The sequence below is a fragment of the Magallana gigas genome, chromosome 1 (genome assembly GCF_963853765.1).
Source record: "Magallana gigas chromosome 1, xbMagGiga1.1, whole genome shotgun sequence".
NCBI classification, from domain to species: Eukaryota; Metazoa; Mollusca; class Bivalvia; order Ostreida; family Ostreidae; genus Magallana; species Magallana gigas.
The window spans coordinates 45,097,299-45,109,589 of NC_088853.1; positions in this window are offsets into that span (position 1 = coordinate 45,097,299).

Consider the following 12,291-nt stretch of genomic DNA (forward strand, 5'->3'; position numbering starts at 1 on the left):
ATTAGTAAGTTGAGTACTAATCATAGAGTAATAAGAAATAGTAAGCTGAGTTTAGCGATAATCGGTTTAATTCAGCAATGATAAGTTGAGACAAGCAATTTGGTAAGTTGAGTTACGCAATGGTAAGTTGAAATATGCAATTTGGTAAGTTGAGTTACGCAATGGTAAGTTGAGATACGCAATTTGGTAAGTTGAGTTACGCAATGGTAAGTTGAGATACGCAATTTAGGTAAGTTGAGTTACGCAATGGTAAGTTGAGATACGCAATTTGGTAAGTTGAAATTAACAAGTGTATAATTTGGGTTAAACAATTATAGATTGCGTTAAGCAAGGTTAAGTTCAGTTCAGCAATGGTAGTTGAATTTAGCAAATATGAGGTAGGTGATATGATTTTGGTCACATGAATCTAACAGTACTTTTATTGAAAGAACAATGAGCAGAGAGATTAACATTGTTAAGTTGATTTTGTTTAAGTTTCCGATAGCATCGGCGACCTACATGTATATTGTTTGCTTAAAGTCGAATGCTGGAATTACACATAGCATGTCTTTGTCATCCTTGCGTTTTATTGAAAGTGAGAAAAAAACCCACAAGATCAGAATTATACAATATTTAGCACCTAGCCCCATACCACCTCCCCCTTACTGTCTTTAATTGCTTTTTTGTACAAGATACCGGTACTTATGACATATGGTGTACTGAGTATTTGACATATTTAATGAAAAAAGTATCGTTTTCGCGCACGGGTATTGATTTTACACCTTTCCCGAGATAATTTTCAAATTGGTAGATTAAAGTTAACCACAAATGCCTCTCTTTTTTCTTCAATATTAGATATCAATTTCTTTTATTTCTATATGAAGAAGATATCGCTATTAAAAAAATAGACCATCAAGTTTTGAACAGAACATTAGAATGGTGATAATCATTTATCGCTTTAAAAATGGCATGCGATCGTCTTTACTGAACGGTTTACGTACTCTGGGTTTATTTTGTTGAAGAATGAGATGATTAAAGATAAATTAAACAGCTTTTTGGTAGGTCTCGGCGAGAAAGAAACAAATGGCAAACAAAACAAAAATCGGCACGAAAACTGACCCCGTCAAACCGGACAAGAGATAAGCACGCGCCTTGCCGTGTAAGTACGCGCCGATTAAGGTGTTTCGGGGATTCGTTTCGGATCCCGTGATATTATTATAGTGGAAATACTAATTAAATACCTAACTAGGATAGAGGATTCACACATCGTTTAGTGTTTTCTTTTAAAGCACTCAACATGAAAAACCAAATCGCAATTGCTAATTGCTAATGACCCGTAGAGATATTCTAGCATATGTACATGTGTGTACTTTTAACCCAAACAAAAGTCCTCATTTACTGATACCTGGGCTATACAATAAGATTGCCAATAAAGTAAATCAGTTACCGGTATAATGTACCATGTCATAAAAGGACCTGCCTCAGATTAAAGATTATCTTTACATTGTTACGAGTGTCGGATGAAATCTTCTACCGACAGGGATCGTAAATCGTTCAGATAAACATTGGGCGTGTTCCCTTTGTGAATGTTTATAAATTATGAATTTGGATCCGGAAAATTAAAAGGTTTCAAATTTTACATTGTCTGGCGTTGCTTGATTGTCAGTGTGTATGCATGCTATGGTTGTGTATCAGTCCTTTTTTTTTTTTTTTTTTTACACTTGAGCTAAACATTCCAGTTAATTTGGTGATTTATTTGGTTGACATTCCAGTCCTTTGTCCTTTTATAAGATAATTACAAAATGCTCATAACGCTGCCCTTTTAACTTACCACACCCCAATTTTGTTCAGTGAACTCCAATTATAATGAACAGTGTTTTTAAAATTTTCTTTTCAAAATCGTATTACTTTTTTTTTATTATTAAAAAATTGCTTACGTAAATGACATTCTTTGATTGACGGCTTTTATATTTTCTTTTTGTGAAAACGCAGCTAGCCTATTAAGGGTAAACTGACCTTAATATATCCCTCGCCGATTATGTTCTAAAGTTTCCGAGGACAATTAAAGTGTAGAATGATTCCTTATATTAAGTGTTCGGTTTAAATTTTATGTTCATCTAGGTTGAAATGGGAAAATCTACATAACTTTATTTAAAAAAAAAAAAACTTCATAAAACCAATTTATCAAAACCTTTTTCAGCCATTAAACACATTTTTTTTTTAGATTTTATTACGAGTTTGAAATTGTTTATTTGGCTAGATAAAAAACAAATTTAAAAAAAAAGTGAAAAAAAAATTATAAAATTTTGATATTCTAACGAATTCTATTTGTGAACAAACACTACAGATGATGAACCTCATTTTTATTTGAAATGTGAATACTTTTTTTTAAATGTCAAAATGAAATTAAATTTAATTTTAGTTAAGGCACATTTTTAAAGTTTCTGATGATTATACTTCTATCGGTAAAATTTGCTTGCTTTTCAGAATAAATGAATTGGCAGCGTTTCTGGGATTTACGAGACTTGGTGACGTCATGGTCAAATTCGAACGTCATCAACAGTTCTTCAAATAAAGTATAAAAGTGCAAGATTTTTATGAAATAAACTACAATCGAAGTTCCACTGTTCGACGAAATAACCTAGAAAACCTTAATTTCCACCTGCCCCTCTTATCGCCTTCAATTTGTTTTTACAAGTTCAATAGTTTATACCTAATTCAAACGCTACACAGCTATTAGCAGTCAGTTTAACTATGTTTACGAAAAATCAAGTTCAAGTGGTGGAACCGCAAGGATGAACTAATATGGGGAATGGCATGTCAAAGGACACACACAAGAAGAAAAAACCTGCACTCCGTGGCTTTGTTGATAAGCTTTTGTTATTTGTACTTTTACGATGTCACCCTTGTTTATTCTTTCTTTCTTTTTTTTTTCTTCTTTTCTTTCAATAAACGGCATGTTAATATACGCAGATAAATTGAAGCCTAAAAGTACATCTATCTAGATAAATTAGCGTGTTGGAGTTTATTGGCGATCCCCCCTCGTGTGTTTCCTCATATTAACACATCCTACTTGTTTTTGTCATATTATCTACGGCGGCTGATTATTAATCTATGTGTGGGTTCATTCACATGTTGCCGAGTGTGTATGTGGTTATACTAATAACCGGAAACATTCCCTTTTTTAAAACAATAATTCCTGTCTCATTTCTTCTTCTTTAATAAAACTATATTGTTTTTGAGAGTATATAAGACAAATTGGACAATAAATGACAGTTTTGAGAGATTTTAAAATACCTTATTTAGAATAGTGGGTTTCTTTCTTCTTCAACTGTCTTCAGTTTTGGTAAGCGTGGTTTTATCATCAGCATTCAGGAAGGTAATTAAATACTTAAACGTACAAAACAGTAAGGCTATATTTGGATTCAATGAAAAGGGTTTTGTTGTATAATCATACCGAAAATACAATTCTTTGAATATTTAACTGAATTTTGAAATAATAATGCACATTATCAAAATATATGAATAAAGTTTTAAAACAATGATATTTCTTTTATTAAAAAGTTTTTTTTCCTAAAAAAAGAAAAAAAAGGTTGTTGTTTTTTCACATCAGATTGGCGATGTTGTATTAGAAATAAGAATGGCATTCAATGTTCTCTACATGTTTTATTCTTTAATTATGATAATCGCCGCGGTAATTTTTATCATCTGTGAAAACAGCTGCATAATTATCACCAAAGAGATTTGTATAATGTGTTGTGATTTTTTTAAAATATAAAATCCTGATATCAGAGAATTGATTCAATTTTAATATTTGCAATATTCTTTTGGTGACCATATGAGCGATTTATATTAATTATGGTCATGTTTCTATTGGTTACAATACACTGTACATATATTTTAAATCTTATTTTTTATTTTTATTTTTTTAAATCTTATTATTATTATTTTTTTGCTCATTGTTAATGCAGACTGAATTATGTCCTTATAACATATGAATCTATTTTTTATCATGATATAAGCGAGATCTTATATGCCTGTACATGAACAGTGTTTCGTTTTGTTAAAATACCATCCTATATCAGAAAATAGTAGCTGACAAACAGTTCAAAACGATTGTAAATGGCAATTGTTATTTTATTTCCAATGAATTTCTTTAGCGCTTTGATCTACTTCTTACATGTAGACCTTTATTTTCAACTCTTCCTTGAAAACCAGACAGCCGTTTACGTACGTAGTCAACAAATTAACAAAATTAATTTAAAAAACAATTAAATGTTACGAAAGGCGTTCAGTGAGTCTTTTAATTAGTCTCGCCCCCAATTTCAGTTATTTTTCTTACTTACACATGCCAAGTCTATCACACGTATTGGAAATTGGTTACGTATCAGCCTCTACGTGGTAGGTGTTTATCACCTGCTAACGCCCTTTGATTTTATGACTGTTTCTCAATAAGTCGGGTACCTTTACGTCGTGCGCTAGTACTTTTAACAATTTGAAACCATAACCGGAACTCCTCGGATCAATCGCAACTTCTCGGGCTTGGAAAAAACACCTAAAATGTATTATAAGTTTAGATTTTTAGAAAAATTCTTACTGTGTATAGAGAGAATTCTAAGCAGCAATAAGTTATCAAAGAAAAAAAAAATTCATATAAATGTCGCCTTCCTCTATATATGTGGAACATTTTTTTACATGTGCCATTAACGTGCGTGTCTAAAATTGAGAAATGCGTACCACGTGTTTGTTAGTTGAGATCGACTATAGTAGATAGAAAGTGATCTTAGGAAGGGTCGTATTATTGTAATAAAATCGAAGTTAATACAACAGCATTCATTATCTTGTTTTCCTGATATGAATTTAGTTTATGGTAATTAATATGCAAATTGTTTACTGATATTAGCCATACCGTATCAAGTTTTCACATCCTTTGTATTTGCATAAACAATACAAAAAGAAACGAACAAAAAAAAATTAAGAGATATGATAGAATATTGCTTTTAACTAGTTGTAATGAAAAATTAAAAGCCTGAATTTCATTCATAGCCATTTTGTTTTGTTTTTTCGTTTTCTCACTTAAAAAAAAAAAAAAATTGAAATCTACGAAAATTGGTAAGTCGTACGTTTAATCAAAGTACCGAAATACTGACGGGAGTTGATTTTATCGATTGTTATCTATTTAAATATCAATGATATGTTATTTTGCACGACAAGTAGTATCTAATCTGTATTTGAATTACGCACATAATTATAATATGAAATCTCGGATTTTTCCGACCAGAATTTCGAGAAAACCCTATATGAATCATATGTTGCGTGTTACTAGTATATAAAGATAGAATTTATTCCATCAAACTATGTATCTAATATTAAAATATTTCTAAAAATTGTAAGGATCCAAACAATATTGAACTCTAGACTCGCTCAACCAGACACTCGGCTCCGACAAGCAAGAGAGAGTTTGTCGAAGATTTAGCGGGGCGTCTAGTTGAACGAGACTACATTGAGCTCTGGCGTAGGAATACATACGACTACAAAATAATAAATTGTTCGTACTATTGAAAATCTGACTATTTTTAGGGTATTTATAAATAAGTTTCCTTGAAAAAAAACAATGCTTCAGCAAACATTACATCGAATTCATCGATTATTTTTATGAACTAAGTCTTGTCAGCGGTGATGATTTGTGCATAGGTCCAAACACTGTTTCACTTCCGGTTTGCCTGAGTAACTGCATAGGAGAGTTGATTAAAATCAACTCCCAAAAAGTTTAAAAAAGAAAATTATCTCCCTTGCACCGAACAGTATTTTAACCAATGAAATAAATGTAAATTTTTACATCATGAATTTCTACCACTCACATAGGAGAGGAAGTCTGTTATTTATTTCAACTGTTTAAACCGTCTTTCAAGGAAGACGATAACCAGATGTAAGAATTTTATACAAATTGGAGTCGCTTCCCATCAGTTTAAGTATCAGCTACACAGCGCCTTGTAAGTCTCTTTTGTGGTATATTTTAGGATATATCATAGCTCACATCCCAATGTCTAATATCAAAATATAAAAAAGGAGGGGGGGGTGTGTGTCGTGAACGCCTAGATAAAACATTCGAGGTGTTTTTCCGAGCTTTTCCGGAAAGACCCGAGAAGTTGCAATTGGAAAGGCCTTTGTTGAAACCGAATACACCGGATTCGTTAATAAAAATTAGAGGGTTTTTTTTTAAACGGCCCATAAGTATTGCTTCTTCTACCTACATGTAAAGGTCCGAGTGATTCCGAAGAAGGTGTCTCCATCTTTATATTGTTAATTGTTTGGTTAGACTTGTCATTTTTGATAATAGACGTGATAATTTGAAATTTGAATGAAATATTAAAATAGCAAAATTTGCCACATGCTGAGAATTTATTATAAAATGATCATCACAAGCAAATACAGATAAATGTATATTAGGTTGTTTTTTTCCAATTCTTTGAATTCTAAACGTGTTTATTTACTGTGAACTGTTTTTTTCCTTCTTAAATTACGATAAGAAAACAGTAAAAACTCCAACAGTAAATGATGCAATTTATGCAATCTCTTCTTTAGAAATTACAACAAAAAACATTGAAATAAAATATATATATATATATAAATAGTGAAATTCTGATGTATAATTATTAACTGTACTCCACGATATTTTAGAAGAAAAAAAATTGGGATTTTTATTTTCATTTCGAAATTGTCAGATGTACTTTAACAGGAGAATAGCCTTTTTATTCAAACCAACTCCCCTCCCGAGATAAATACATTTCCCCAATTTAAACGCATATCAGCCGGCGAGAAGTATTTTTTCTAACACATGGCTTTCGTTATTTAATACCAGATCAATTAAATCTGTGTTTTCTCTGGAATTTGATCCGATAGCAATGTCCTTTTAAATTTTTTTTACACCCATTTTTCGACCACATTACTTTAGAGCCCAAGTACATTTTTGCACTAAATATATAAACGTTTATGTATTAACCATTGTCAACATAGAAAAACATTTGAAACACAGGGGGTATATAGTTATACAGGTGTGGAAAACCTCAACCGCGGTAATTCGAGACGATAGCGTTTATTGTAACGAGAATTAGCGAGAATTTACGAGTTTTTCTCCCCTCTGCCAATAAATAACATTTCTGGGTCAACTGTACTTTTCCCGGTTTCACTGAAGAAGTTCCATTTCTATTGGGATTATGCTTTTTTTAAAACATTTGGATGGGAAAACCAAGGAAGTAATTTTAAGGTCATTCTTCCAACTTGTAGTACTCGTTTACAAAGAGGATATAATTATAGTTCATTGCATATTGTTTTTCAATGAATGGAACACAAATTTTTATGCATCATTGCATAAATAAGCATTCTCTCTCTCTCTCTCTCTCTCTCTCTCTCTCTCTCTCTCTCTCTCTCTCTCTCTGAAGAACAGACGAAAAATACTTCAGCAGGTAATGAACGAAGCCTCCAATTTATTGATGATTATATAATGATTTTATGTTTAACTGGATAAAAAAGCCTACCTTATAATGAGCATATTCCCTAGGATCAATTACATTACTATGAAGTTTTATGAAAATGATTTATAAATGATATATAGAAATATTATTTATTAACCATTGGTTAAGTCGTAAATTCCCTATGTTTCCAGGTCTCAACTACATGAACTTTTTTTCTCACATTACATGCAATGTCATATTTATATATACACACAAACAAATGGTATTTAGCGATAGAATTCCAATTCTGGCCTGAGGGATTTATTAAAGTTTCTGAAATTCTAAAATGATGCATCATTGAATGAGACACCTTTGATGTGACCCGATTTGACTAGCAAAAAAAATGTTCGTTTTGTGGTTAACAAAATATGATTTATTTCTCTCAGAGATCAAAGCCGAGCAAATGGCGAGGGAAAAGATCACCTGTTTGGTTTTAATTCAGAGGGGAAAGGACAACTGCATTTCTTTCGTCGCTCGTTCTCCTGGGAATTTCTGATTTATGTCTCAGAATATCTACATTCCATTAATCATTGTACGATGTACTCTAAAGATGTCAATTTGCAGGTTTGATAAATCGGCACGCACTCTGGATGGACTTCGATGAATTTTGTATTCTTTATATAACATCATTCTTCTTAGAACTGTTTGCTTGCGCTCTCTCTCTCTCTCTCTCTCTCTCTCTCTCTCTCTCTCTCTCTCTCTCTTTACCAAGCAAATTAGATTGATACTGTAAGTATTCTTTAATTAATGTTCATGTTCTAAGTTCAAATGTACAGCTGAAAAGCACACGTCTCTCTCTCTCTCTCTCTCTCTCTCTCTCTCCTAAAAAAATCTAAAAAAAATAAAATAAAAGTACACTTTCTGGTATCGTTTTTCGACGATGCCCGATGTGATAACTGATAAGAAAGACATATATAGGAGTTTTATGTCGACACACGAGAGATGATAACCCAATCTATGAGAGGGACCTATCAGATCTCGCGGTTTCTCGCGTGAAATGATACTGTTGGTTGTCAGCAACGCACTCCAAGGTGAAATTCAGCTCGTATTTAGTTATAAAATAGGACAATGTTTTCTCTTCTTTGAAATAATTTTTTTTTTCGTTCACCGTAAACACTGCGTCATTGTTACAGGTAAATCGCATAATTGTATCATATTTACTATTTCACGGCGTGAAATTGTGTCGTTGTCTTTTTATTGGAAGTGTTGATTTTATTGCTGTTTCATTTCGCTTGTTATTTGACAAAAAGGGGGTTCTGTCATCATCAAAATTCTAAGATAAAACCGCACGCTCTTGACTATAGAGTGTTAATTATAACTAAATCGGTGCATTAATTAGGACTTTCATTATGACAATACATGTTGCTGAGTAACTGAACGATAGACAGCAGTTTTACTCTTTTCAAACTTACGAAACTTTCTTCACTTAGCACAACTGACATCTTGGCTTAGTGAAATCACTAAATGTAAATAAGATCAATAGTCTCTATATCTGGTGATAGAATACTATAGATTTGGCACGATCATCTAGTTTTTTTTTCTTCAATCAGATACCGATATTTACTTACCAAATTTTCTGTTAAATACATTGTATGCATAAAAATACTGCAGAAATAACAAATACAGTCAACAAAATTTCTTTTCACAAATCTTGTCACAAAAAAAAGTATTGATTCAAAATAATAGCAATGTCACGCGTGAAAATGTTGCAGTAGAATTATTTGTTTTTTAAATTCTTTTGAAATTTTTGGAAAAAAAAACCCTATTTCATTTGAAACTAAATTCTTCGTCAAAAATTAACAAAGAATTTACGGACGTTAAACTTCCAAATCTTAATAGTCAAACGATCAAAAAGTGGTGGGAAAAAATATAGATTTAAAATTCAGAAATATAATAAGAAGATACATGTAACACGACAGAAACACGCGCATGCGCATTTGATTATACAATGTATTTACACTAATTACAATCCTGCGTTCTATTGCAAAATAATGGTTTGTTGAGGTATACTTATAGCTATAATATATTCAGAACATTGACGATAATTTGAATACAAACGTCTGATAGGCCCCCCGCTGAACTCGTACTTTTAAGTTTCATAGCTCGGTGCCCGTTCAAGATGGTCAAGTCACACAATACGTTCTTTCACCTCATTGAAATGTGTGTCTCACCGGTGGCCGTACTTTTACGGCTTCTAAATTCAGGTTTCTATATATTTTTTTTTTATCATTCCCTTGATCCTTCCTGTTATGTTACGACAAATAGAAGAGAAAGGTCGCGACCGTGCATAATGAATATTTTCTAATTAGACCTGTCTCCGCATGCTTATTTAAACGTTTAATCAACTCAAGACCTATCGTCGTCGCTTGCATTTAATTGACAGGCGACGAAAGCTTATAGGTTATCAGTCTCTGAGAGTGTTACCCCAAATAACAAGCCCTCTGAGTCAAAGTACAGGACATGCCCATAAAAGTGGAGAAAATTTTTAATTTATGGTTATTTTGGAAAAATAGTTTTTATCAAAGCTTGTCAGTTTTTAATTCAGATAGTGGAATAATTATGCTTTTCTCCCATTAAAAAGGGCATTTTTAGGGGAGGGCTGAAACGCTGATATCAACGAGCGTCCGATTACAAAGGGTTTGCCTACCTCAGAATTTCCAAATTTAGAATCGTGTCTCAATAAATCAACCATCTTGGTCAAAAAGAGCAAGTTTTTCTCTTTCATCTTTTAAAGTATATATGTTTCCTCCGATATGTTGATGATAAAAACTACATTTTCTTTCGAGAAAAAAAATTTAATGAATGAACATTATATCATAAAAGGTATATGTAAGTTGAGTTTCCTACTTTCATTAAAGGAGTTATTGCTGTTTTCGTTAAAAGTTTACAGGGTTTTTTTGTAAACGGAAAAGAAAAACTTGCAGAGCTTGCCATAATTATCCAGTTTGACCTACTTAAATGATTATGCATGTTAAAAAAAATATGTGTCATTGTTAAAAATGGGTAAAAAAAAATGTGTGTGAATCGCATCTACAATGCTAAGAACTTTTTCGCCAGATCTAAATCTGCAGCTTGGAAATTCAAGGACGTTTACAGTTAAAAAGGGCGCGCGTACTTTCTTACAACAAATGATAATTAAAGCGATCAGGAACAAACTATATTTGGTGGTCCGTGAACCTATATAATTATACAAGTCCTCGTCTTCTTATACCAACACCTTTGGAAATTATGTGAAGCCCAATTTTCTATAACTTAATAGAGATATTGAAGACTTGCATGCGTTTGATTTGAAAATGACAGAAAAAAGTTTAATTTTGGAGAAAAAAAACCAACTTTGATTTGATTTGATCATATTTTTATTGTACAAAATACCATTGGGATTGGGCACAAGTTCTAGATAACTTAGACCGCCCTCTCACAATACAAAGATATAATACAATATATGTGTACACAACATAAATAAAGGTCAGTGGATAGAATGGACGTATACATAAATGCAATTGACATGTTTATAATAAACAACGGTGTACTAGTAGTTATCAGATCAGTTAAACTTTTGATTTATCGCTATTAAATTAAATTGAAACAAATGTTCCTGCTGCAATTTGAACTCGGACCTGCTTCGGGTCAGAGATCCGAGGCTGTACATATTTCGCTACAAATGTGGCGATTCAATATAAACAATTTCACAATACAGTGTCGTTTAAAATCGTCATTTTATGACGTATTGGCCAAAAAAAAAGTACAAGTCGCGGGGTGTCAAGGAACCGTACACGCACTTGTTTTAGAGAAGGAAGTCTTCTGAGATCGAACCCTCAACCTTCCATTTCAGTGCTAAGGACGTGCATAAGAATTTAATATAAGTGAAAAGTTTCGATTAATAAACACAATTCTTTTTTTGCATTTAAATTCGTACGTTTCGGGGTTTTTTTTTCTTTTATGAATATTTTCCATCTCAATACGACCTAAACACAAAATGCACTCTTACAAAGAAACAGGTTTTCAAGAGGAATAAATTTTGGGGTTTTTTAGTGGTTTTTATTTTTTAAAATTTTAATGCATGCAATTATATAAGATTGAATAAGAACGGATTTTCGTTTTATTCTTTTTCTTGTTGATGCATTACGCAATATCAGATGAACGCACATTGAAACAAATTACGGAAGTCGTGTGGGAGACATATTTCTGAAACGGAAGTTAATTTAAAGTCTCTTTAAACGAATTGTGTCGAGAATTTATTTAGACTTATATAAATACACCTGGGCAATAAATTACGATGGAAACACTTGTATTAGTAAAGATAATTAATTCCTGTTCTTTGTTGATTTCTTCAATTATGATATTTCGACTGCATAATTAAATCTTGGGGGGGGGGGGGGGGGTTGTTATGGAAAATTTAAATTAAGTTTTCTGACATGTACTTTAATATTAAACATATCAGAGGATCCAATATGGTATATAAACATCTTAATGTACTTTATTTTATGGTTATTCCGAGATCAAATTAAAATCATGGTAATGGGTGTGATCATCTTGGCCACAAATGGCCTTTTCTTGGAAGTACTTGAACACATATATTCCCCAAGCGTTTCTTGTGATATAATGACACAGTGACCGAGGCACTGCACTTTAGTTAATTTCACTTTTTTATATTGATTCTGTTTACAGTGCATCAAAAGTTTTATGTGTGGTTTTTTTTTTTTTTTTGCTTTTTGAAATAAATCTCCCTGTAGTTTCCCTGCTGCAGTTGTCTTAAAACTCTATTTACTTATACGTATTAGAAGCTAGGTGACATATT